The 27391-nt window shown below is 34.0% G+C and overlaps 1 long non-coding RNA gene across 1 annotated transcript; it reads left to right on the plus strand.

Annotated features, from left to right (window-relative positions):
• Positions 1-1977: 1977 nt before the first annotated feature.
• LOC141489875 (uncharacterized) lies at positions 1978-27391 on the plus strand. Its single transcript, XR_012469016.1, has 3 exons — positions 1978-2141; positions 2292-2397; positions 27307-27391. It is a non-coding gene; the product is annotated as an uncharacterized LOC141489875 (long non-coding RNA).

Here is a 27391-nt window from a genome sequence, read left to right on the forward strand (position 1 = left end):
AGGTAAACCAATAATGACAGCAACAAGAACAGTAGCAACCAGCAAGAGTAATAATGATAATTAGTTTTTTTCTGAACATTAATGAGTACAAATAAGCAGTTACCATTGAATAGGGTACATAAAAATGAAGCTTTTAACAGTAGCTATTTTTTATGACTACATTTATTACTTTTAACTACTATTTTCTTCCATTTTTTATTTTATAATATACAATTTGTTCACATTTTTTTAAATTTTGAATTCCAAATTCTCCCTCTTTTTGGTCCCTATTACATTCCATGAGAAGGTAAGCAATTATTATAATTTATGAATTTGATGCCTATAGGAAATTCTTTAATACTCTCCCCCTTAATTTCTCAGGCATTCTCCATAATTTTTAACTCTCTGTTTTCATTTTCTCTGAATCTAATGATTTGGATCAATATTTTTCCTACTTTTAATAGCCTGAAAATTTTTTGAGAATGTTCATATCACTTGGCCACTTATTAGGGAGAGGTTTTTGGTGTTGTTTCTTTATTATTAGTTTTCTATATAACTTGAAAATGAGACACTTGTAAGAAATGCTTGATGAAAACTTATTTTCCCAATCATTTTATCTTAGTTTCATTGATTTTATTTATGTAAAAGTATTTTTAAAATATTTCAGAAAGTCAAAAAAACCCTATTTCATCATTCTTATCCCCTCTAGCTCTTGATAAACAAGAAACTCAATAGGAAAACCATGACTAAGAATATTATTTAGAAATTATAAAATGAAATGAAATTTTAAAAATTTCAAATAAAAATGAAAGAGCTAGTAGTTCTCAGAACACATGAATCACCTTTTAATAATCTGTTTTCTGTAGTTATAAGTAGTAAGCAAATAAAACCCTGGAGTGATAGTAAATCATATTGTAGAATCCATATGCAAAGAAATTTTGCAAGACTTCCATAAAGAAAGTTAGGATGTATTCATATTTATGAACTTGAATTTTTATGTAAACTGCAAAAGGAGATAACTTTATATGCACTCTAGAAAATTTTTATAAACACTAAGGCATAAAAATTGGAATTCACACTTGCTTGAATCAAAGCATTTCTATTTTAAATTAGCATGGCTCCTATGGAACTCATTAGACGCTGAGAGAGAATTTTCCCTGAGAGAATTAGATAACTAACTGAAAAATAAATCACCTAGAAAATTTAGACTATAACTCATGATAATGGGGAGGTGGATAAGCCCATTCTTCTCTGCCATCCATTACTGCTATTAGTAGCAAAAAAGAAGGGACTATGCAAAGGATTAAAACTCAAGTGTGCCAGATTTGCTAGTAGTTTGTGGTTATTGCTCTATTTTGCAGACCTATGAAATTCTTAAACTGCTTTCTATAGTTTTTCTGCCAGATATGTCCATGGAGGACTACACTTGCAGAAACCTAAATTTTCTGGAATAGTTCCAACAGTTAAAAAAAAAAACCTCTGTAGTTCAAAGGAATTGCAACATAATATCTATTAACCTGCAAATATGAAACTTGAAGGCCACCAAATATGTCCTAAATTCCAAATGCAATGGCCTTTCTTTCATTCATCATCCTTCATGACCTTTCCAAAGCATTTGAAATAGATACATATTCTCTTTTTTGCCTGGAAGTTGTGTGACCGCATGTCTAGAGTGGGGAGAAAATTGAGTCTTTGAGACTAATAAAGGGACTATTGAAATAATTCAGGCAAGAATAATGACAGTTTGAATTAGGGTACAGTCTATGTGGGTGGAGACATAAAGAGATATTGTAAAGGCAGAAACAGCAATGTTTTTCAACTGAATAGATAAATGGGGAGACAGAGTGAAAAATCAAGGTTAACAAATTTGGGGTGGCAAAGTATAGTGATGAATTCAACAGAAATCATCAAGTTTAGAAGAGTAGTGAGTTTTAGGGAAATAATGAATTCTTTGTTGGGCATATTTAGTTTAAGATGTTTGCAGGACTTTTAATTTGAAATATAAAAGAGTTAGGCTGCATATGTAGATCTGGGAGTTACCTAAAAAGAGATCATTGTCTTCAGTTTACAGCATTTCAGCCATGCAACCCACCATCACCTCAAATTTACTACATCTATTAGTTATCAGATAATATCACTATAAGACTGTTAGCTACCTAAGGGTAAGGACCACCACATCTTTTCTAAACTTTGTATCTTAATTATTTAGTTTCCTGGGTTAATCAGATTCTCAATTATTGCTTACAATTGCTTTATTTTTTGCTTATCTTGTTTCACTGATCTACTCTCCTATTTTTTAACTAACTCCAAAGAGTTTGGAAAATGCCATTTTATAATACAATTTGATGAGGAAGCAGAAGACAGTACAGAGGACTGTGCACACTGGCAGTTGAGAAGAGAGTCAGAGGTGGAATTCAGGTAAGGTATTCTGTTAAATTTTTAACAACTGACTCTGGATGGAGGTGGAGTGAGGAACATACAACTATATGAACCACAACTCTTTTAAGCTTAATCTGAATAACTAACATTTTCTTCATCACTTTCTACAGTTTAGACTCCAGTCTAGATCATCAATCAAATAATATAGTCTGAGATTGAGTAATATTATGGTTTCTCTATGCTTCCTGCTTTTATTATTTCCTTGGAAATTCTAGCTATTTCATTCCTCTAAATTATTTTTTTAAATTATCTTAATAAAACACTTTCCATGGCAGTCAAGTGATTTTAGTTTTAGTGCTCTACCTAAAAACAAGAAAACCTGAGATCAAATTCAGCCTCAGAAACTGACTGTGTGGGATCCTGAGCAAGTCACTTTACTTCTGTCTGCCTCAGCTTCCTCAGGGATGATGATAGCATTTACTTCACACAATTGATAGGAGCATTAATTGAGATAATATCAATATATTGTTTAATAATTGTTTCCTCCCCCTTTTCCATATTTCAGGCTAACTTTTCATGTCTTCTGCCCTTATCCTACTATTCTGAAGCACAATTCAAATTCCTTTAGAATTACAAATACCTAACTTCAAGTTATAGGTCTAAAGTTTCTTCCTCATTTGTTAGTGAAGGAAGATCTCCACTGAATACAAATCTCTCTTATATTCTTATATTCTTCTCTCTTTCTTGTAACCTTCATCCTGATTAAGGTCCCCATCATTTCTCACCTGGATTATTGAAACAACCTCTCAATTGATTTCCTTTACCTACAGTTTCCTTTGAAGTCCAACCTCTATGCAGCTGCCAGATTGCTATTCCTACTGTCACTTCATGACATTTCCATTTATATATTTTCTTCATTTATCAATGCCTTTTTCACTTATGCAGTGCCTTGCAAGAAAAGTAGACCTCAAATTATTTTAAATGGCAATTGACCTTAGAATAGAGATTCTTAAGATCTTTGAATCATGTGTATAGGCAGACCAGCAAAATCCATTGTCCTTTTGTCAAAATATTTTTAAATGAATAGAATCAGATACACAAGATTTTGAAGAAAATCAATTATAATGAAATATGGTTATACTAGCTAATACATGATAGTATGCATTAATATAGAACTTTAAAGTTTCCATATATATAATATGCATATTACAATTGCTTTATTTTTTGCTTATCTTGTTTCACTGATCTTGTATATATATATATATAAAACTCCAGTTTTTTCTCATACCAACTGCATTGTATAGATGAGGAAGAAAAAAAGGTTGCACAGATAGATGTGCAAATAAAATAATATCAATAGGTATATTTGCCCATGAAAAAATATCCTCTGAACATTGAATTTCTAGGGAAATATTAAGATTTAGAATATGTTGGGGAGAAGGGGAAAAAGAGACATATGGAGCATGACTACGCATATATTGAAAAAAGCCAGAGGAGAGTTTTAATTGCTATTCTCAAAAACACCGAATACTGACCAAGCATTCTCCACTTCCCTCTGATGGATGAATTGAAAAAAAAAACAGCAACAAAGGTATGAAGAAAACATAAAGATGATCTTCCTAACATATGAGGGATGGAACACTGATTTGGGTGATTAGGAATAATTTCATAGATTCTTATTTTAATAACCTATAAAAATAAATATTACTGAGAACCATCTGCTCTGGATGCCCCTGCTTCTTCCACAGTATATGACACATTTATATTCTTATATTCTCTCTTTCTTGTAACCTTCATCCTGATTAAGGTCCTCATCATTTCTCACCTGGATTATTGAAACAACCTCTCAATTGATTTCCTTTACCTACAATTTCCTTTGCAGTCCAACCTCTAGGCAGCTGCCAGATTGCTATTCCTAAAGCATAGAACTGACAATGATTCCCCTTTTCCAGAAACTCTAGTGACTTCATTTTTGCCTCTACTTGGGAGTTTGGTTTTTAAAATCCTTTACAATCTGGCTTTAGCCTTCTTCTCCAGACACTACACATTCAATGGTCTTCTTGTATTCTTTGTAGTTGCCAAACTGTCTTGCTTGTTCCTGTATGCCTCAAAGACACTCTCTTCTTACCTTATCATGGGAACCTGATTTTCTTCAAGACATAACTCCATAGGAAACCTATTTTAATTACTCCTGTCCTACCCAGGATTTCCTCCCCCCCAAATTACTTTGTATGTACTTTGCTTTTATTTTGCACTTCATATTTAATATAGAAATACTTGCCTTCCAATAGAATATAAACTTATAGAGAATAGGGACTTTTTTTCTTTGTTTTACCTAGAACTGGGCACAGTATAGCATAGATAATAAGTACTTGGTGATGATCAAATGAAAAAATAAATACTAAGCACCTATGACCAAAATATACAAAACACATGTGCTCTTTGTTTATTATTATCCTGTGTAGCTTATGTTCATTCATGTATCAATCAATTTGGATTTGCTTATTGCATATTTGTTATTTCTTGAGATCAAAAATTGCCCAACTTAGTAGGCAACTTACAAAAATAAGTTGTTGAATGACTTGCTGGAAAAGAGTTTAGAGATCACTCTGTGTAAAACTCTCATTTAATAGATTTTTGCTGTTATTGTTGTTCAGTCATTTCAGTTACATGCAACTGTTCATATCCCCATTTGGGATTTTCATGTAAGATACCGGTTTGTCATTTACTTCTCCAATGCATTTTACTGATGAAAAAAACTGAGGCAAACACTTAAATGATTTATTCAGGGTTACACAGCTAATAAATATCTGAGGACAGACTTGAATTCAGAACATGAGTCTTACTGACTCTAATTCCAATACTCTTTGCATGTATAGTAGCCCAATTTAATAGCATTACTGTCACTTCATGACATTTCCATTGATATCCATTATCTCTCTTTTCACCAAAGACCCAGGTTAATTTTTTTAAGTTTAATCATTCAACTCCCTAATAAATATTTATTAAGCACTTAATGTATACCAGGTCTTTTTCTAGGCATTGGAACACAAATGTAAAGAAAAAAATCACTAATCTCAAGGAAATTATATTCTATTGGAAGAGAAAAAATACATATACTAAAAATTTAGGGAATAAAATCTTAAAAACAATATAGGAAGTTAAGGTATTAGCATTGGGGAATCTGAAAAGGTTTTGTATAAAAGGTGGTACTGAGATTTGTCTTAAAGGAAGAAAGAAATTTAGTGAGTTAGAGAAGATACTGCATTATAAGAACAAGGAGTGGTGGGTAGGGAAGGTTTGATAATGAATGACCAGTAAACAAGTACAGAGATAAGAACAAAGATAATTTTAAAATTCAATATTTTATCATTTTATTTTATTGTAGAGGCAATAGGAAGCCATTGAAATTTATTGAATTAGGAATGACATAATTATATCTGAGTTTAAAGAAAATCATTTTGGTAGCCATGTGAATGATGAAATGATGAGACATAAGGTAGAGAGACTGATTCTTCGACCAGCATAATAGTAGAGCCAAATTATATTGAAGATATTTCTGCATGCTTCACTTGAGCCTTGCCCTCATATCCCATTTAAAATATACTTGGGTGAGTTATTTATAGCAGTTTTACTTGCAGTCTTACAGATCTGCAAAGATAACTCTCCCCAAAAGACAACATTTAATATTATGATATTTTAAATAATATATGCAAGAGAAGTGACACTAAATGGAAAAGATGAGATGATCAATCCACAAGTGTATGTTGATTTTTTTTCTTCTCCATGAAATAGTAGTTTAAACTTTGAGGGATATAAAAATGAATTAATATTATAAGCCTTTCCCACCAGGAGCTTATAGTCTAATTAAAGATATAAGATAAATAATAACCAACAGTAAAAGTCTATAATTAAATGCCAAAGGAGAGATAAAGTGACTGCCATAGAAATTCAAAGGAGGGAGAGCTTATGCTCAGCAGGGTGGATCAGGGAAAGTTTCAAGGAAGGAGGTATGTGTCAGGTCCTGGGAACCAGAAGGCACTGGGAGGGGGTTGGCAGCCACATAGCCCCACTAATGAAAAGGCTGTTTGACCAAAGAGCTCTGTCATTGGGCTATTCCCACCCTCAACCCCCTTTCTTTACCCTGGCCACCTGTCTCTTTGCTCAATTTTTGCCTTGGCTTTTCCTCAGGCGCCTGCTTTCTGGAAAGTGCTTCCCATTCACTCCCCCTTGGCTTTGTTGACTTGGTGTTCAGCCTGCTTTCCTGGACTCTTGAATTCTCTCCTGGCTTGTCCAAGATTACACTCCTACTTGCCCTCCTGCTTTGATGATTCTCCCTTCCTCTTCAGCCCCTCTCCCCAATAACTTGACTTTCCCAGGAGGATGGGTGTTTTTGTTATATGGACACCTCCCACTACTTCTGGCATTGCCCAGTTGGAAAAGTAAACTTCCCAGCAGCTCAGCCAGTCCTGTCACTGTCCTCTGATGACCCTGACTAGAGCCAGAGCCAGAGTTAACTCTGTGTGTCCTAGTCCCTTAGCTCAGATGGAAATAGTAAAATCTGAGCTAACCTTAAAGTATGGGAGGAATTCAGTTAATTGGAGATGGGATGGGAATACTTTGATGAAGGAACAAATGCATGGAAGAAGGAAAAGCTCTTCGTGTACAAGGTCCAGTAGGGGACCAGTTTGGATGGAATGGAGGAGCCACATAATAGGGAAACAGAAAATAAAATATAAAGATAAACTGACTATCGTGGGTATCTAAGATATCTCAGATACTCCAAGACCATGGAAATCATATTATACAATATTTACATGGGTCATATGAGCTATCTGTGGTATATTCTTTCCCCTGTTCAGTTTTAGGGGGGGGAAAGTAATATTAATTAGCAAGCTTAGGATATTGGAGAGATATCTTCTTAATCTCTTCTCTCTTAATCTCTTAGCATCTATTCACACTGATTCTTTACCCTTATCATGAATTTGGAACTTCTGCTGCACACACACACACACACACACACACACACATATATATATTATATATATATATATATATTTCTTTTTTTCTTTTGTAAGGCAAATGGAGTTAAGTGGCTTGCCCAAGGCCACACAGCTAGGCAATTATTAAGTGTCTGAGGCCAGATTTGAACTCAGGTACTCCTGACTCCAGGGCCAGTGCTCTATCCATTAAGTTTGAAACATTTGAAAGAAGTCTGGCCTCAAAGAATCTCCAAGATGTACTGTTTGTTATTAAGTTTTTGTTCCATTCCCTTATTGCCCAACCACATGGAACTGGCCATATTGCTTTTCAGCATAAAATGTGTTACTACATCACAATTAGAAGCATATGATTACATTTAAAATATTTTTATTCTCCAAAATCAGTTTTAAAAATACCCTTTGTCAGTAGACAGATTCCAAAGCAGGTTTTGTACTGTTTTAACCATGAGACATGATTTTGCTATTTAAATTTGTTTTAAGCCTGGCTTTACATAGGAAGTTTGAAAATTATATTTTATGTCCCATGATACTAATGGCAGTGATTTAGTAACTGAATAAAAAATGATATTTCAGATTTGGGTCCAAGACTAGTGACTCAGTTATGCAACTTCCCAGTAAGAATGTTTTTAATGAGGGAAAAAATAACATTCTTCTCTATGTGCATTCATCTTCATTGAATAGAATGGAATTAAAATTCAATAATTATTTATGAAATAATGAAAAAGTCCATGTCTTTGTCATTAAAACCTCTTTTTGTGGGTATAGTAGGAGACTATTATAAATGAGTTCATAATTACAGAGATTTCATTTTTTAATGAAAGATTTCATTCGTTAACCAATTTTAAAAAAGCCAAACAAAACAGAAAAATTAGATAATAACTCTTACTTTCCATTTTTATTCATTATTCTCCTTTGAGTTTTGTGGTGATGGTTGTAGTAGTTAGTTGTTAATTAAAATGTATATTGTTATTGCTTTGTCTACTTCTACAATTTTCTCCATAGTAGTATTTTGATCCTTTTGTCAATATCGCTTTAATCTAGCACTAAAATCTATGAATAATTTATTCACATTCAATTTAGTAATTTATTATATTTACATAGTCCAGTCACTGACTCCTAAATTCACTTTTTATTTCTTTGAGAAATATTTTATAATTGTGCCTACATTAATCTTGACAGTGTCTTGATGGAACAATTCGTAGATGTTTTATATGTTATGTGTCTCCCTCATTAGAATTTAGACCCTTAAAGCAGAACAGCACCTCCAGAATTCAGAAGAGTACAGACTACATTAATCAATGCTTTTTTCTTCATGGGCTATACTCATGGTGTAATATTTCCCTGAGATCCTTGCCTCTACTCTCCCTCCTAGCATGAATAATAGGGAAAGTCTTAAGAACTTTTATTCAGAGTTTTAATATAGGGTAAAAATACTGATTTCTCTTCTTTGCAAAGTAAGAGAATGTGGATTAGACAAAGGATTTCCTTCCCAATACAGATTGGCACATTCTGAGCAACTGATAATCTTAAAATGTTGTTTTAAATGCTGGGAGTTTATCCACAAAAGATATCAGAGGTGGGACTTATAAGGCTCTACAAGTTATTTTTGTAACTCCTGGGTCAATTTTCTATTAATTATGTAATAGTGCCTATCATTGAAAAGTTAGGAAATTTAAAATAATATTTTTTCACAATTTTTGTTTCTTAAATTATTTAGGAACATTCTATTGTGGTTAAATGCCTTCTTTGGAATGCATAGCAATCTCTATACTTCATCAAAATATTGCTTCATTTTCCTTTGTTTTGAAATATTTGGTCATCTAAGACTGTATTCCATTAGGTTATCTGAAAGCAATATCCCCTTCAGTTGATGTTATCTTTTTTGGTTGATTGACTATACTGCCATCCCAGTTCCTTAGTTATCTTGCTAAGTATTCTTATAGCACAGAGAGCTACCATGCCACAGATCCAGCAAGAGCTAGCTTCTGGTCACTTTTTTGGTATTCCATAGTGAAGAATTGAATGAGACAGAGTTGAGTACTCTTGCAAATGGATGGAGAGAAAATTTGCCAGAGTTTGATAGCTGATTGACAAGGGATTGGTGAGTCAGCAAATTTGAAAATAGGAATTATTTTCCTTATTATTTCATTGGATATTTATCCTATTAGTGTTCTAGGCATCTTAGACTATGGAGACCACTGACATTGCTTTATCTCTTGTATAGAAATATATTTTCAGAGGAGACTGACAAAATACAAAAGGAATAAAGTAGCTAATTCTCAAGTTTGATGATCACATGTCCTAAAAGTGTATAATGCATATAATTAATAAAATTCTAAAATTCTTGAGTCCCCAAGCAAGAGTTTTTATTCAATGATCATCAGTTTTCCCATATATATATATATATGCATATATATATATATATATAATTCAATAAGGAAAAGAAACTAACTTTTCACTAGAGTCATCATGAAAATAACCAATAAGCATAATTTAAAATAATAGACAAACAACCTGTTGTATGTAATAATAAAAGAGAAAAGAGAAACAGAGCAGAAGAAACCCACCATCATTCTACTGTTTTTCTCCAAGTAAGCATACTTTAGTAACTCTCTGGTTGTAAGTTGGGTGGCAAGTCAGTGAAAGGAAAAAAATTATTGCCTCTACAAATATTAGCCTGTCTTTTAAAAAACATCTTCCACTGGCAGTTATTATTTATTGCTACTGCTGTTGCAATGGTTACTCTTCTCTTTCCATCTCAACTCATTCTTTTAGGCTCACTTGGTGTCTTTTTCCAAAGAAATTTAAAAATTGGCACTGTTGCAAAAAAACTCTGCCCTCCAGTTTGTCTGGCTATAACTTCTTCCTTAGTTCACAAGGTCAGCTCTTAGGGTCTTCAGAACCTTGGACCCCCAGCAGAACAGCAAATCTAAACCTTCTGTGATTGATGGTTACATGTGCATATGTCTATATATCAATTCAATGTAGATAGCCAGGAATATAAGAAAACATAAGAATGAGTGCATATCATTACAAGTATACAGTTCCATAGCCTAGAAATACTAACTGAATACTGAAGTGAATGTCTTAATCATAGTGAGGTGGGGTTTATTCTGGTTAACTTCAAATGAATTGAAAACAAAGTTCAGAAGGGGAACAGGAACATGGTCTGGCAAAAAAGAAAGAAAAAGCATCTTTGGCACATAACAGAAAAAGGCATCTTTTTAGAAAGATTCATAATGAGGGGGAAAATAATGAAATCTCTCTGCTTTTAAATCTTCTCTCCAGAATTTATTTCAAAAATATTTAATTTCTCAAAATGATTTTCCCTGAGTCTAACAAAAGTATCCAGTCATTGCTAGACTATTTGGAAGTAAAATGAGAGTGACTGACATTTTCCTTGCTCATATGTTGTAAGGATTCCACAAATTAAAACTTCTTCCACTCTGGCTATCATAAAACATATTTTGGTGGCTGACACACTTTCAAATTTATGAGGAACAAATGTAGGCAGCTAACTACATGTCTGTGTGCTTGCGTGTGTGTGTGTGTGTGTGTGTGTGTGTGTGTGTGTGTGTGTGTGTGAATCTTTTTAACACTTGGAACTCACAGCCTGGTTCAGAGCTGTATTAATTAGTAGCCTTTCCCACTATTTCAAGTTGGCCTAAAACAATGCCATAATTCATGAGTACCCAGATGTCCACCCAGGCTGTCTTGTCATCTACCTTATTGTTGCATACATACCTCAAATTTTTTACCTTCTTTTCTGGGACTATGAAATCAACAATGCCATTGCTTTTGGAAAGGCAATGTCAATCTGCTATGCCACTATTAATGATCAACTCATCTTCATAGTAACTATTTAAACAAAAGCTTTACCTTTGACTGTACCACTCCTCCATATGGATTATTTCCCTTAATTGGAATAAAATCACTCTTTAAGTGTAAGAACTTCCTTATTTTTATATTTAAATTTCAATCACTTAGCACAGATCTGGAACTTGGTAAGAATTTGATAAATATTTATTCATTCACCATTCATTCAATGTTTTGATGCAGAGTTATGATTTCATCAATAAAGAGAATTTCCTATTTAAAAACTCCTTCCACTTATGTAACTAGTAGTGAGAGGTTTGGTAACTTACTCATAGTTGCATAGCCGTATGTATCAGAAATGAGACATGAAACAAGAACTTCCTGATTCTAATGCCAATTCCCTATGCACTCTGATTGATACTCTGTAAAAGAATTCTATTCCTTAAAATTGATCATCAGATCTCACTAACTTTTCTTTACCACCATTCAATTTCTAGGTAGGATTACATGTTCATAGAACAGTTCAATAACTTTGATCATTTATTTGAAACCTATCATTCAAAAAAGTTTTGTGATAAAATAAAAAAAAACTAATTGTGTCCTTCAAACTCAATTTCAAACCCTTTATTCTCCCACATGGAAGTTCTAGATTCACTATGTGAATAGTAAATAGTGCTGTGTCTCCTTTTGAATCCAATCATTAAAGCATCTTATAGATGTGCTTGAATTATTTCAGGTAGCGATGAGATTCTTGTTATGACGCAATAGTACTCTTTTAGCCAGTTCCTCTGGTGGCAATAGTCACGTGAAAATATGTAACTAGTTTGAATATTCACATTTCCATTGTCATAATTGTCACTGTTTTTTCTTAACCATAGCCACTGGTTTCTAGCACAATATAAACTCCTGCATTTGGAGAGATTTTTAAATGGTAATGTTTTTGTCCTTAATTTTTGAAGACTATGACATCAGGGAGGTGAAGCCATGACAAGCACATAAATTGAGTTTGAGTGAGCTGTGCCAAGTCACCAGCCTCATTTTCCCCTTCAGAGCCATCTGCGTCCAGTGGCAAGATGTGAATCAGGATGACTGGAGATGATCCTGGATGTGTGAGGCAATCAGGGTTAAGTGGCTTGCCCAAGGTCACACAGCTAGAAAGTGTCAAGTGTCTGAGGTAGGATTCAAACTCCCATCCTCCTGACTCCAAGGTCACTGTGTCACCAATGTTACATGCCTGATTACAATCTTAATAAGATCCATATTATTCAGTTCATACTGTTCAGATAAGTTGGGCCGGGCTTGAATCTGAAAAGTCATCATCATTCCTCTAATTCTGGTGCATTCTGTCAAGAGTAGCAACTAGAGGAGGGCAGCTCAGACTTTTTTCACAGTAATCGAATTTAGAGGGTATTAATAGCTCTTTCAATTTAGTGATGATAAACAAAACAAAACAAAATTGAACTCTATTTAACTATAGTTATATCCAGCTATTGAGCATGAGTGAGCTTCTACCCCTGGTAACTATCTTTACCCCATGTATATGATGAACTGTACCCTTACCCTTATCACCTGACAGGGTTTTTTTTAACTTTTACTATGGGAAAGGTTCCTAGTTATGAATCTGCTTACTAGATTTGGACTCTGGAGCAAGGAACCTCTCAAACTAGTAGTTGTACAGTCATAAATACCACCATATAACACAATGATAATATCAATACAGGCATAAGCATCTCCGTTCACCATATGGATGCTAGAATGAAGTTCCTACTATCACTTGTTCTTTTTCATATACATTCCATTCACTCCTACCACATTCTCTTTTACAACTACTGAAGTACCAGCCTTATCAGTGTTATACTTGCCCTCTCTCTCCATTAAATATCTCTTTTAATAAACCCTGTCAGAAATGTCACTGTAATAAATCTGTATCTATATAATGGAAATGACAAAAATGTAAATTCAAATGTAAATTGAAATCCAAACTTGCTATATATTATGTGACTATGGACAAATCACTTAACATTTATAGACCTCAGTTTCCTTTTCTGTGATATGTCTAGCATGGTCTAAAAGAATTTTGAGGTGGCATCATTATTTAAAATGTACAACTTAATCACTCAGTTGACCTCTCTCATTGAAGGTGTTTAAGTTGAAATTGAAAGACCAGTTTAGGGGAATATTTTAGAATTATTCATTTTCAGTCATAGCTTAAAATAGATTCTGAAATCTATTTAACTTCTAAGATTATCTAAATTTTTCTGATTTAACCTAATCAAAGGCAATAACTACTATAAACAAGGACCACACTATTTTTTCCTTTCTTTCTTTTTTATTTTATGTGCTAATTATTTTCCAATTATGTGTAAAATATTTTAAAAACAATTTTTCATAATTGTGAACTTCCAGCTGCCTCTCTCACTCTTCAGAAAGCAAATAATTTGATTAAAATTATACATGAAAATTAATAAAAAAATATTTTGTATTAGTCAAGTTGCAAAAGAAAACACATAAAAAAGGAAAGGAAAGGAAAAAGAAGCATGCTCAGATTTCATCTGTACTCTATAAATGGGGTTAGCATTTTTCATCTGGGTCCTTAGTTGCTGCTATTGTGAATTGTGTTGAGTCAATGTCTTGATCAAAGTAGTTAAGTCTTTCACAGTTGATCATTCTCATGATATTGATGTTCTTCTGTACATTTCATTTTTCAAAAGTTGTATAATAAGTCTTCTCAGATTTTTCTGAAACTCACTGGACAATAGTATACCATCACAATCTTATACTACAACTTGTTCCACCTAAATATTGGGTCATTCCTAAATATTGGTTATTCCCTCAGTTTCCAGTTTTTTGCCACCAAAAAAGGATCTATATTTATGTACAAATAGGTCTTTCCCCCTAATTTTTTTGTCTCTTTGATATATAAACCTAATAGTGGTATTGCTGAGTCAAATGTTATACATAGTTTAATCCCTTACATTCTTGACTTTTTGTTCTTTGAAATGAATTTTATCATAATTTTATCTAGTTCTATAAAATTATTTTGGTAGCTTGATTGCTATGGCATAGAATAAGTTAATTAATTTTAGCAGTCATTTTTATTGTATTGACTTGGCCTATCCATGAGCAATTAATATTTTCCTAATTCTTTAGACTTGTCTTCATTTGTATAAAAAGTGATTTATAATTATATTCATATAATCCCTGGGTTTGTCTTGACAGGCAAACTTCCAAGTATTTTATATTGTCTGCCATTATTTAATTTTATTTTAAAATCTTTTTTTGAGCATTACTATGTCATGTTGTACAAGTAATCATAACCCCCCCATACACACACACACACACACACACACACACACACACACACACACACACACGAGAAACTTCAAGAAAAATAAAGTGGAAAAAAAAAGTGTGTTTCCATCTGTATTCAAACAAAATCAATTTGGTCTTTGGAACGAATAGCATTCTTTATAATAAATCATTCAAAGTTCTCTTGGATCATAGCTTTGCTGAAAAAAGGTAAGTCATTTGGCTGATCATCTTGCAATATTGCTATTACTTTACGTAAGTACATTTCCCATTCCATCTGCTCATGTAAATTTTTTTTTTTTACTTAGAGCATCCTATTCATCATTTCCCATAACAGAACAGCATTTCATCTCAATTACATAGTGCAATTTGTTCAGTTATTTTTCAACCTCTGGGGATTCCCTCAATTTTCATCTTCCTGCCACCAGAGGAGAGCTGCTATAAATATCCCTATGCATATAGATTCTTTTCTTCCCATATTTCAGCACTTCTGGAATATAGACCTAGCAGTGTCACTACTATGTCAAAGGGTAGACATGGTTTTATAGCCCTTTGGGCATAGTTCCCAATTATTCTACAGAATTGTTTAATCATTTCACAATTTCTCAATTTCCCCATATCCCTTCCAACATTTGTCATTTTCTCCTTCTATCCTATTAGATAGTCCAATAGATATAAGGTAGCATGTCAGAATTGTTCCAACCCACATTACTCCTAACAATAATGAAGTAGGACATTAAGAAATTATTTAACTAGATTACATTAATCTGAAAACTATTCATATCTCTTGATCATTTATCAATTGGAAAATGGCTCCTATATTTTATAAATTTGACTTAATTCTCTCCGTTTGAGAATTGAGATCTTTATCGGAGAAACTTACTTCAATATATGTTACCACTATTTCCATTGCTAACTGTATTTCCCCTCCATCCTATTTCCCCCAACCCCATTTATTCTATTCTCTCTCTCTCTCCCCCTTTTCACTCTATTACTCCTTAAAAGTATGTTTCATCTGATTACTCTCACATGATCTTATCTTCCTTCTATAACCTACACCCCCTCTTCCCATCCTGTCTCCTTCCTCCCATTCCTTTCCTCTCTTATTTTCCTCTAGAGTAAGATAGATTTCTATACTCAGCTGAGTGTGTATGTTATTCCCTCTCTGAACCAATTCTGATGAGAATAAATCTCACTCACTCCTGCTCACTTTCTTCCTCCTGTTACACTCCACTGCAAAAGCTTTTTCCTGCCTCTTTCATGAAAAATAATTTACTCCATTATACCTCTCCTTGCACTTTATCCCTCATTAACTTCATCTATATTATACCTTCAAACTCAGCTCCCTCCTATGCTTTGTCTATATTTGTAACTTTTAACTTCCCAAATTAATGAGAGGGTTTATTTAAGTTACCAGTATCATCATTCTCTGCAGGAATACAAGTAGTTCATTAAGTCCCTCATGATTTGCCCTTCCCATTCAAGCTCTCTATGCTTCACTGAGTCCTAAAGTTGAAATCAAATGTTATGTTCAGCTCTGGTTGTTTCAATAGGAAAGTTTGAAATGCCCCTGTTTAATTGAAAGTCCATCATCTCCTCTGAAAGAGCATATTCAGCTTTTCTGGGTAATTGATTCTTAGTTTCAATGCAAGCTCTTTTGCCTTCCAGAATATTATATTCCAAATCCTGTGATCTCTTGATGAAGAAGCAGCTAAAGCTTGTACTATCCTGACTTAAATTCTATGATATTTGAATTCTTGCTTTCTGGCTGCTTGCTATGTTTTCCCCTTGATTTGGGAGTTCTGAAATTTGGTTATGATATTCTTGGTAGTTTTCACTTTGGGATCTCTTTCAGGAGGTGATTTGTGGATTCTTTCAGTTTCTAATTTTCCCTCTGTTTCTATGATATCGGGGCAGTTTTCCTGTCTTAATATTTTGAAAAATGATACTTAGGCTTTTATTTCAGTTCTGACTTTCAGATAGTAATTTTTAAATTATCTTTCTTGAAACTGTTTTCCAGATCAGTTATTTTTCCAATGAGATATTTCATAATAGATTTTTGTTCTTTTGGTTTTGTTTTATTGTTTCTTTATTTCTCACAAAGTCATAAGCTTTCCTTTCTACATTTTAAGGAATTATTTTCTTCAGAGAGCTTTTGTATCTCCTTTTTCATTTGATTAATTCTGCTTTTTAAGGAATTCTTCTCTTCATCAGTCTATTGGACTGTTTTTTTCATTTGACCCAAACTGGTTCATTTTTGTTCTTGTTTTTAAGGTTTATGCAAGGCAATGGGGTTAAATGACTTGCCCAAGTTCCCACAGCTATGTAATAATAAAGTGTCTGAGGCTAGATTTGAACTCAGGTCCTTCTGACTCCATGGTCAGTGCTCTATTCACTGCACCACCAGCTGCCCCTCAAAACTTGTTCTGTATCTCCTTCACCAAGCTACTCACTTGGTTTTCATGATTTTCCCTCATCACTCTTATTTCTCTTTCCAAGTTTTCCTCTACCTCCCTTACTTGATTTTTCAAAATATTTTTGAGCTCTTCCATAGCCAGAGACCAATTCATGTTTTTTGTTAGAGGTTTCACATACAGAAGTTTTGACTTTGTTATCTTCTGAGTGTGTATTTTGATACTCTATAGGAAAAAGAAATTGTGTATGGACAGATTTTTTTTTCTTCTGTTGTTTACCTATGACTTGATTTTTAACTCTTTGTTGAGTGGGTCTCTGCTTCCAGGGTAGAACTCACACTCCCAAGCTTTTGAGGGTTTTTGCAGCTATTTTCAAGGATACCCTCCAGGGACCTGCAAATTCTCAATTCCTCCACAGTATGAGCAAAGGCTATGACTACTCTCATGGGCTGTGCTCTAGTCTGTGGATGACCACATGGACTCCTTTATGCCCTAGAACTGTGAAGAGGGTCCCTGCTCTGCTGCAGGCAGAGAGATCTGTTGGGCTTCTGCTCCTTTTCCTAAAGCTGGAGTTTCAGATTGAGATCTGTATCTGAGTATGGGTGAAACAACAGTTCTTACCTCAGGAATAGCAAAAAGACTACTGTAGCCTCGCTTCTGACCCCCTTATTATCTGTGCACTGAGCACTCTGGAAGCAACTGCCTAGTGGCTCTCAGGTCTGCTCCTGGTACCCTGGGGTGGGGGTCTGTGTTGAGTCCTATGCTGGGCTAGGTTCTGCTCTCTCTCTCTCTCTCTCTCTCTCTCTCTCTCTCTCTCTCTCTCTTGGCAGAGTTGCCCTGATGACCTTATAAGTTGTCATTAGCAATCCCTAGACTGAGAGATCTGGAAATTGCCACTACTCCCATAGACCCAGACACCCCTGGTCTGGTCCTGGATGACTGGAAACTTTTCACTCTAGCATGGCCAAGACTGTGCTGCAGGTCTTTCTAAATCCAGTACAATAGATCCTTCCAGTGGATTTTCTAATTTATCTTGGACTGGAAAATTGTTTCACTCAGTCTTTTTGTGGGTTCTGCCACTCATTATTAATCATTATTTAATACATTTTTCTCTGCAGTGCATGGCAAGTTATACCAAAATTGACCCTGTGCTATGGCATAAAAACTTTATAATCTAATGCAGAAAGGCAGAATTAATAAATGCATACTTTTCAGATCATGATGCAATAAAGGGTCATAGAAAGATAAATCAGAAATTGATAGGAAACTAAATAAGTTGATCATAAAACAAACAATAGAAATAATAATAACACCCAAGAAAATGATAATAATGTGATATCATGTCAAAATCTATGGAATGCTTCCAAGGCAGTTTTTTAGCGGAAATTTTCTATCTCTAAATGTTTATGTGAATAAAATAGAGAAAGAGGAGATCAATGAATTGCACAACTAAAAAAAGGTTGAAAAAGAAGATACTGAATTAAATACCAAATTAGAAATTCTGAAAATTAAGGAAAAAATTAATAAAATTGAAAGCAAGAAAAAACATTGAACTAACAAAACTAAAAGTGAGTTTTATGGAAAAAAACAATAAAATAGATAAATCTTTGGTTAATCTGATTTTAAAAAAATAAGATAATTAATTTACCAGCATCAAATATGAAAAGAGTGGACTAACTACTAATGAGGAGGATATATTGCAGTATCATATGCCAATACATTTGCTAACTGTAGTGAAACAGATAAATATTTACAAAAATAGAAACTGCACAGATTGACAGAAAAGGAAATAAAATAATCCCATTTTAGAAAAAGAAATTGAAGAAACCATCCATAAGCTCCCTAAGAAAAAGTCTCCAGATCCAGATGAATTTACAAGTTAATACTTCCAAACATTTAAGGAACAATGAATTCTTATTCTACATAACCTATTTAAAAAACAAGTAAAAGAGTTCCGTTAAATTTCTTTTATGACACCAATATGGTACTAATAAGTAAACCAGGAAGAACCAAAATAGACAAAGAAAATTATAGTTCAATCTCCCTAATGAACATTGATGCAAAAATCTTAAATAAAATTTCAGCAAAAAGATTATAGCAAGTTATTAACAGGATAACAAACCACAATCAGGTGGGCAGGGATGTTTCAATATTAGGAAAACACTCAACATAATTGAACATACCACTAGCAAAAATCAACAGAAATCCTATGATTATTGTGATAGATACTGAAAAAGGTTTTGATAAAATACAGCATCTATTCTTATTAAAAACACTAGAAAATATAGGAATAAGTGAAGTTTTCCTTAAAATCAATGAACGTATCTAAAAACCATAAATTATATATATATACTGGGTATAAACTGGGGACATTTCCAATAATATTACGGATGAGACAAGGATGTCCATTATCACCATTACTATTCAATATAATGTTTGAAATTTTAGCTTTAGTAAAGAGAGAAGAAAAAGAAATTGAAGGAATCAGAATTGGCAATGAGGAAGCAAAGCCTTCACACTTTGCAAATGATATGCTTAAAAAACCTGAGAAAATCAACTAATAAACTACTTGAAACAAATAACAAGTTCAGCAAAATAGTAGGATATAAAATACATAAATCATTTCTATATATGAACAACAAAGTCCAAGAGCAAGAAATAAAAAAGAAAAATTCCATTTAAAGGAACTACAAGCAACATTAAATAGTTGAGAATCTACTTTCCAAGACAAGCCTAGAAACTGTATGAAGACATTTATTTACAAAGCACTTCTCACACACATAAAGTCATATCTAAATAACTGGAAAAATTACAATTGCACATGGTTAGGTCAAACTAATATAATAAAAATGACAATTCTACTAAAATTAAATTACTTATTCAGTACTATACCAATAAACTACCAAATAACTGTTTTGCTGAGCTAGAAAATATAGTAACAAAATTCATCTAGAGTAACAAAAGGTCAAGAATAACAAGAGAACTGATGGAAAAAATTGTAAAGGAAGGTGGCTTTGCTCTACCAGATCTAAAAGTATACTATATAGCAGTAGTCATCAAAACTGTCTGGTATTAGTTAAGAAATAGAGTAATGGATCAATGGGTAAGATAGGTTCAAAAGAAACAGTAGGAAATGAATACAGTAACTTACTGTTTGACAAACCCAAAGACATTAATTTCTGGGATAAGAACTCACTATTTAACAAAAATGTTGGAAAAACTGGAAAATAGTATCTCACACCCTATAGTAAAATAAGATCAAAATGGATAGAGGATTTAAACATAAAGTGCGACACCATAGACCAATTAGCAGACCAAGAAATATTCTGTCAGATCTATGGAAATGGGAGAAATCTATAACCAAGCAAGAAATAAAGTACATCATAAATTACAAATTGGATGATTTTTTGTATATTTAATTAAAAAGAGTTTGCATTAATAAAACCAATGCTGCCAAAATTAAAAGGAAAACAGAAAGCTGGGAAACTTATTTTCACAGGGAGTCTGATAATGGTCTCATTTCTAAAATAGAGAATTGCATCAAATTATAACATTACAAATCATTCCCTAATTGATAAATATTCCAAGGATACGAAGAGACAGTTTTCAAATGAAATCAAAGCTATATATAATCATATGAAAAAGTGCTCCAAATCATTACTCATTAGAGAAATGCAAATTAAAACAACTGTAAGATTCCACCTCACACCTATCAGATTGGCTAAGATAACAAAAAGGTAAAACAATGCTGAAGTTGTAGGAGGATTGGGACATTAATGCATTGTTGGTGGAGTTGCAAACTAATCCAACCATTCTATAGAGCAATATGGAACTATGCTGAAAGAGCAATAAAACTGATCATACTCTTTGACCCAGCAATACCAGTACTATGCCTATATCCTAAAGAAATTATAAAAATGGGAAAAGTCCTACATGTTCCAAAATATTCATAGCCCTTTTTGTAGTCACAAATTAGAAATTGAGGGCATACTGATCAGTTGGGGAATGGCTAAAAGTTATGGTATAAGAATGATATGGGGTAATATTGTTCTATGAGAAACCATGAATGGTGGGACTCTAGAAAAGCATGGAATGAATTACAGGAATTAATTCTGAGTGAAGGGAGCAGAACCAAAAGAACATTGTATATGTTAACAACATTTTGAGTTACTCAGTCCCTGATGGATGCAGCTCCTCTTAGCAGTTCAAAGAGCTAGAGCAACCCTAGGAGACTGGCTATGGGCAATTCTATCTCCATCCAGAGGGAAAAAAACAAAATGAAACAGAACCCTACACAATCTGAGTGCATACTGCATTTACTTTTAAAAAAATTCTCTTATGTATTTCTTTACTGTCTCATGATTTTCTTTCTTTTTCCCTTAATCCTAATTCTTCATACCAAAAATTATTGATCTGTACACATTAGACACAATTGTTTATGTATGATATTTACTTGACTATTCACCACTGAGGGGAGGGGGCTGGGAAGGGAGTGTGGAAGAAAACTTTGTAATTTAAAGTTGAATGTTGAAAAACTTCAAAACATTTAATTGAAAAAATAAAATATCATTGATTAAATGTATTTGAAGTGGTTTAGGGGAGAACTCACAGGAGTCCTTGCCTTTACTCTGCCATCTTGACTTTGCCCTCTCTTTACTCCTCCATCTTGGCTCTGCTCCCATCTGCCATGATTTTAACTGCAATTTCTCTTTCTGTCTCTTGCTGCTGGATTTTGTTGGTAATTCATAACCATGCTGATGATTTGTGTGAGTTTATTTTATTTTCTGTGATTTTGTTAATTGCTTCAACTACTCTTTTTAGTTGATTTTCTAGGATTCTCTTTAAGTATACTATCATATTATTAGCAGAGTGAGATTTTCATTCTCATAGCCTATATTTATTCCTTCAATTTTTCTTGTCTAACAGCTATAGCTAACATTTTTAGTACAATATTGAAGAATAGTGGTGATCATGACCTTCTTTGCTTCACTTCCAATCTTACTGGGAAGATTTTAAATTTATCTCCATTACAAATAATACTTAGTGGTACAGTGGATAGAGTGTCAGGCTTGGAAAAATCAGAAAGAATCATCTTCTTTAATTCAAATCTGGCCTCAGATGTTTTTGTCAAGAAAATCCAAAATGGGGTTGGGAAGAATAGGATATGACTGAATATGTATATAAAATGGGAATGTGTATAAAATTGTTGTTTAGGTAGAATCAATAAGACTTAGATATCATTTTAAGAAAGGGTTCATTTGGGCGGCTAGGTGGTGCAGTGGATAGAGCACTGGCCTTGGAGTCAGGAGTACCTGAGTTCAAATCTGACCTCAGACACTTAATAATTACCTAGCTGTTTGGCCTTGAGTAAGCCACTTAACCCCATTGCCTTGCAAAAACTAAAAAAAAAGGCTCCATTGATTACTATGCTTTCTAGTGCTTTTTCAATAGGAATGGGTTTGTATTTGCTAATGTTTTTGCTACATCTATTAAAAAAATATAACTTTTATTATTTTGGATATTGATATGGTCAATGTGGGGAGATGTGCCACTCTTATTGAATGAAACTTTTTAACTTGAAGAGAAAATATCTATGATTTGTCCAATACTCTGCACCACAAATCACCTTCATCAATGTCACATTGTCTCTTTTCTACTTACAATGACAATGTATTAAATGCCGATGTTTGCTGCAAGGGTGCATACATGAACTGTTAATGTGTTTGGATAAATGGAAGCCAGTGTTTGTGATGGGGGGGATCATGAGATGCACTAGTCTTCAGTTGTAGCAGTTAATGCTTTTGCTGTTTGTGATTCCATTCCTTCCAAGTACCCAAGTACCCCTAAGACATGTCTGAGTGTTCTAGATCGAGTAACTAACTTGAGAACCTGAGTTTAAATCCCCAGAACTTGGCACTAGCTGCATGACCCTGTATAAGTCACTTGACCCTGATTGACTCACTTTCAGGGGTCATCTTCAGTCATCTTGATTCATGTCTGACCACTGAACCCAGATGGCTCTGTAAGAGAAAGCATAATAGCTTCTCCCCACCACCACTTAAATCCAATTCACTTGTTTGTCATGGTATCACCTCTCTGATGTCATGGTCTTCTAGGAGAACAAAGGACAAATATCATCATTCACCATCAACCCTGGTATTTAAGTCACACAGTATTATAAGTATGTCCTCTTTTGGCACATTCATTTCTTTTCTTTAATCAAAATTTTTCATGGTGGGAGCATAGGCAAGGTGTTGTGGGACTTTCCTACAAAGGGGGATATCACATTATCATGAGTCAATCTTTCATTGCTTTTGGTAGACATACAAGCTTATTGCCAAAATTAGTTTTGAATGAAAACTTACATTAGCTTCATGGTACTCCCTAGTACTACAACCCCTCCAGAAAATTGTGTATCCAGTGCTGACTTGAGTAAACTGTCCTTCAGTTGCCAGTCTTGTTTCACTCGGGGTTGTTATTTGCTTGTGAAACCTCCTGTGTTCTTTCCCAACAAGAAGTATTTGTCTTTCAGTTCTACTGGATTTCATGTTGTCCACAAGCATGAACACATTCCGTGTAATTATGACATGTGGATTCCTATTCACATACTGCATTTACTTTAAAAAAATTTCTCTTATATACTTCTTTCTTGTCTCATGATTTTCTACTGGATGTCATGTTGTCTTATTCACAGGAGATTTTATACTTTTTTGGTTCTTGATAGCAGGGTAGAATCCCCACCACACTCCATCCCCAGGGTGGGATCATCAAATCAAGAAGGCTAGCATTGGGTAAAGTAGATAATTTTTTTAGGCACCCTTCCCCATATTAGAAGGTAAGCTGTGTGATCCTTTAACAAAAAGGCTGCTCAGACCCAGGGTCTGATTAATCCAAAAAGCTGCTTCAGTCCAATGAGAAGATGACCCTATGTTTTGGTCCATCTGTGTGCATAGTTGTGATTACACCTCTGGTATGTCCACATCAGCTCCTTTTTCTCTTGCATGTTGCTAAAAAATTTGAGAGTGATTTTTTTTAAATGGTATGGAAGATGTCTTTTCATACATGTATAAATTGGATTTAAGTGAGGCAAAATTGCACAAGGTCATTGACCTCACTTTCTCTTCCAGAGTCATTGAAATCCAGTGGCAAATCAGGAAGATTAGTGTAGGAAATAAGATGATCTTGGTGTCTTTGATGTCTAACAAAAAAGCTCTATGTGATCCCACAGAACCTGCTTCTGTTTTCTTCATGGCCACTAGAACATATTATTCTCATCTTCCCATTCTGCCAAGGAAAGTCTTCACACACTTGGGAAAGACACTCTCCCCATCCCAACTCACTTATTGGTTTGAGATTCCTAGTTTACCTGCTGTCTTAATTTAGCCCTTCTGCCAAAATGTAACCATTACACATGCTTCAGCTTCTTGGAGCCACAGGTTAAAGTTAGGTGGATCAGATAAATACCAAAGGTGTAAAGCAACCCTGAAAAAGACTTGAAAGCCCTCATATTTGAAATATTACTCTTCCCTGAATACCCCACACACTTCTTTCTATGTAGATTCTTTATAACTGCCCTAATAATGACAAAGTTCTTAGAAGATAGATATATCATCTTCCCATATAGAAAGAAAAACAATTTAACTTTATTGAATGCCTTGTCTTTCATGCTTACTTTTTTGCTTTTCTTGATTCTCTTGAAATCAAAGTTTCTATTCAGCTCTCATCTAGTCATTGAGATTGCTTAAAAGTCCTCTGTTTCATTAAATATCTTTTTTTCCCTTACGGGATTAAGTTCAGTTTTGCTGGATAGGTTAGTCTTGACTATAATTCCATTTCTTCTGCCTTCTAGAGTATTATTTCCTAAAGGCTCTCCTCTTTTAATGTGGTATCTGCGAAATCTTATGATCCTGACTATGGTTCTGTGGTATTGCTTTCTGACTGCTTGAAATATTTTCTGTTTGGTTTTGGAGCTCTGGAATTTGGCTATTATCTTCCAGGGAGTTTTCATTTTGGGATTTTTTTCAGGGATTATTAGTGGATCCTTTCCATTTCTGTTTTACTCTGTACAACTAGGATATTGAATCAGTTCCCAATTTATTAAAATATGATATCTAGGCTCTTTTATCATGAATTTCAGGTGAACCAATTTTTAAATTATCTCGCTGTGATCTATTATCCTGGGCATTTGCATTTCCATTGATGTATTTTACCTTTCTGTTTTGATTTTATTGTCTGAATTTGTTTCTTAGTCTTCCTTGCCACCACAGAACTTTTTATGATCAAGTTCTTTTTTGTTGTTGCTTTCTCATTTTACCCCCATTTCTTAATTTTGACTTTGACTTAAATTTGACTTCTTAATGTTAGACTTTGTTCCCACTGTTGGATTTGGGGTGTCTCTGTCTTCCTGAAAATTCAGGCTCTTTCTTTCTGTTATTTTCAGAGATAGTTCTGTTAGGTTGAAAACTTTTGGTGCTTCCAAGGTAATGTGACCTAGAAAGAGGTATGCTCCCTGTTTGGTTTGCAATCTGAGCCTTCAGGGAAAGGACCACTGAACCCTTGGGACTGAAATTAATAATGCTTCTCAATATTCCTCCTATCTTAGGATTGGAACCAGTACTGTTCCTCACCCTCTTGACCAAAAGAGCTATAGTCTACCCTTGAGCTATGACCCAGAAATAGGTATAGCAGTAGATTTGTCAAATATTGTCTGGTTCTGCATTCAATGTTAGCACATGGGTATCTTGTAATTTCTTTCTGACAAGTTGCCAGATCCATTTACCACCTATGGCTTGAAAATTCCTGAAACTGGTCTGCTTTGTCACCACCACCTGATCTCATCACTGTTGTTTCATCTACATGTGTTCTGGCCAATTTCCTCCCCCCACATCTCCATGTCACAGATGACTTTTATTGACCTCCTTTATTGACCTTCAGTCCTGGACTGAAAGAATGACTCCTCTGACCTTTTGTTGACTACAGAATTTGATTTTTGGGAACTATGTTAAAGCTGTTTGGAAGGGAATATTAGGAGAATTCTGTCATCTGGGCCCTGCCTCTGGAAGTGACAAATAATTTTTATTTTCCCCCCAAAAGTGTCATTGCTATGAAAATGCCTCTGTGTTGCTGGTTGCTTAAAGTGCTCTACATTTTTCTAGCTAGTAATAGTAAAACCAAATAGAAATGGGATCCTTTCAGGCTTCATATTGACTTAGAAAATTATAAATTAACATGATTGATACTGTATTATTTTTTACTTATTTTGTTAAATACTTCTCAATTACATTTTAATCAATGTTCAGATACCACTCAGGAGTTAGCCAAATTCATGAGTTTGACACTTCTGCTCTACAATACAGTTTAAGTCTTTCCAAGGACAAATTACAATCTTTTGAAAGAATTGTCAAAGTGGCTTGCCCAAAAATATCTTTTCTCCACAGAGCAAAATGGAATATGCAAGCTCATTAAGGTTTTGAAAGTTAAATTCTTTTGAAACGTATTTAAGTTCATTGGAATTTAACTGCTTTGGCTAACCAGAGCAATGAGTTCAACAGCAACACTCCAGGGCCCTGATGTAATGGGAAAAATCTTGGAGATAGATGTTACCTTTCCATGACCTTACTTGACCTCCTTTGTGTACTTTAAACTAGGTTTTTCTTCAAGTAGCTAATCATAATCTTCATTGTTTAACTACCACTCTTCTGTTGCAATGTTCTTCTCCAAAGTTCCTATTCATTTGAGTACCTCACTGAACTGTGGGAATGAAGTGGGCACTCATAAGGACCTCTTTGGTAAAATGAATGCGATCAGCAAGCAATGATAATTTCTCTGCTCAGAGGCAATTTGTACCTTTAAATTGACCCTCTGCTCCTGAAGAAAAATCAAGACTTTGGAATGAAAACCCTAACACTGAAACTCTAGTATTTTGACTTACTTTAGATAAAGTTTGTTTGAATAAACTAATATTTACTTGCTGTCCAACAAAGGGGAAATACCATATACTTTTATATTCCTTTAGAAGAAAATATTGCTATTAAAATTTTCAGGAAAACATTCTTTTTCTGTATTATGTTTCAGGGTTGGGGAAGAATTATTGTGTATTAATAGAATTATTTTGAAATCACAAATAGTCTTAAGTATGTTTGTGTGAGTATTTTTTTAAAGGAATGCTTCTTTTGGAAAGATCAGATTAGTAACCTTCTTAAAATGCCAGAATGCTACAGATGCTTTTTGCTGGTCTCCAAGCTGATTAGGTTTTTCTTTTTTAAGTGCTTCCTGAAAAGAAAACAAAAGTGAGCACATTTTCTCAAGTGGAACATTTGGACATTTGTTCACCCGTGATACTTTCATGGTCTTCCCTGTTTTAAGCCTTAAGTGATTGAAAAATAGCTATTTGTGTTGCTTTTTAGACATCTCAAGTGATTTTGGCATAAGAATCAAACACATCTGAATGGAAGCCAGGCATGTAGGTAAGATTCATCCTTGACCAATTGA

The sequence above is a fragment of the Macrotis lagotis genome, chromosome 5, assembly GCF_037893015.1.
Source record: "Macrotis lagotis isolate mMagLag1 chromosome 5, bilby.v1.9.chrom.fasta, whole genome shotgun sequence".
Lineage (NCBI taxonomy): Eukaryota > Metazoa > Chordata > Mammalia > Peramelemorphia > Peramelidae > Macrotis > Macrotis lagotis.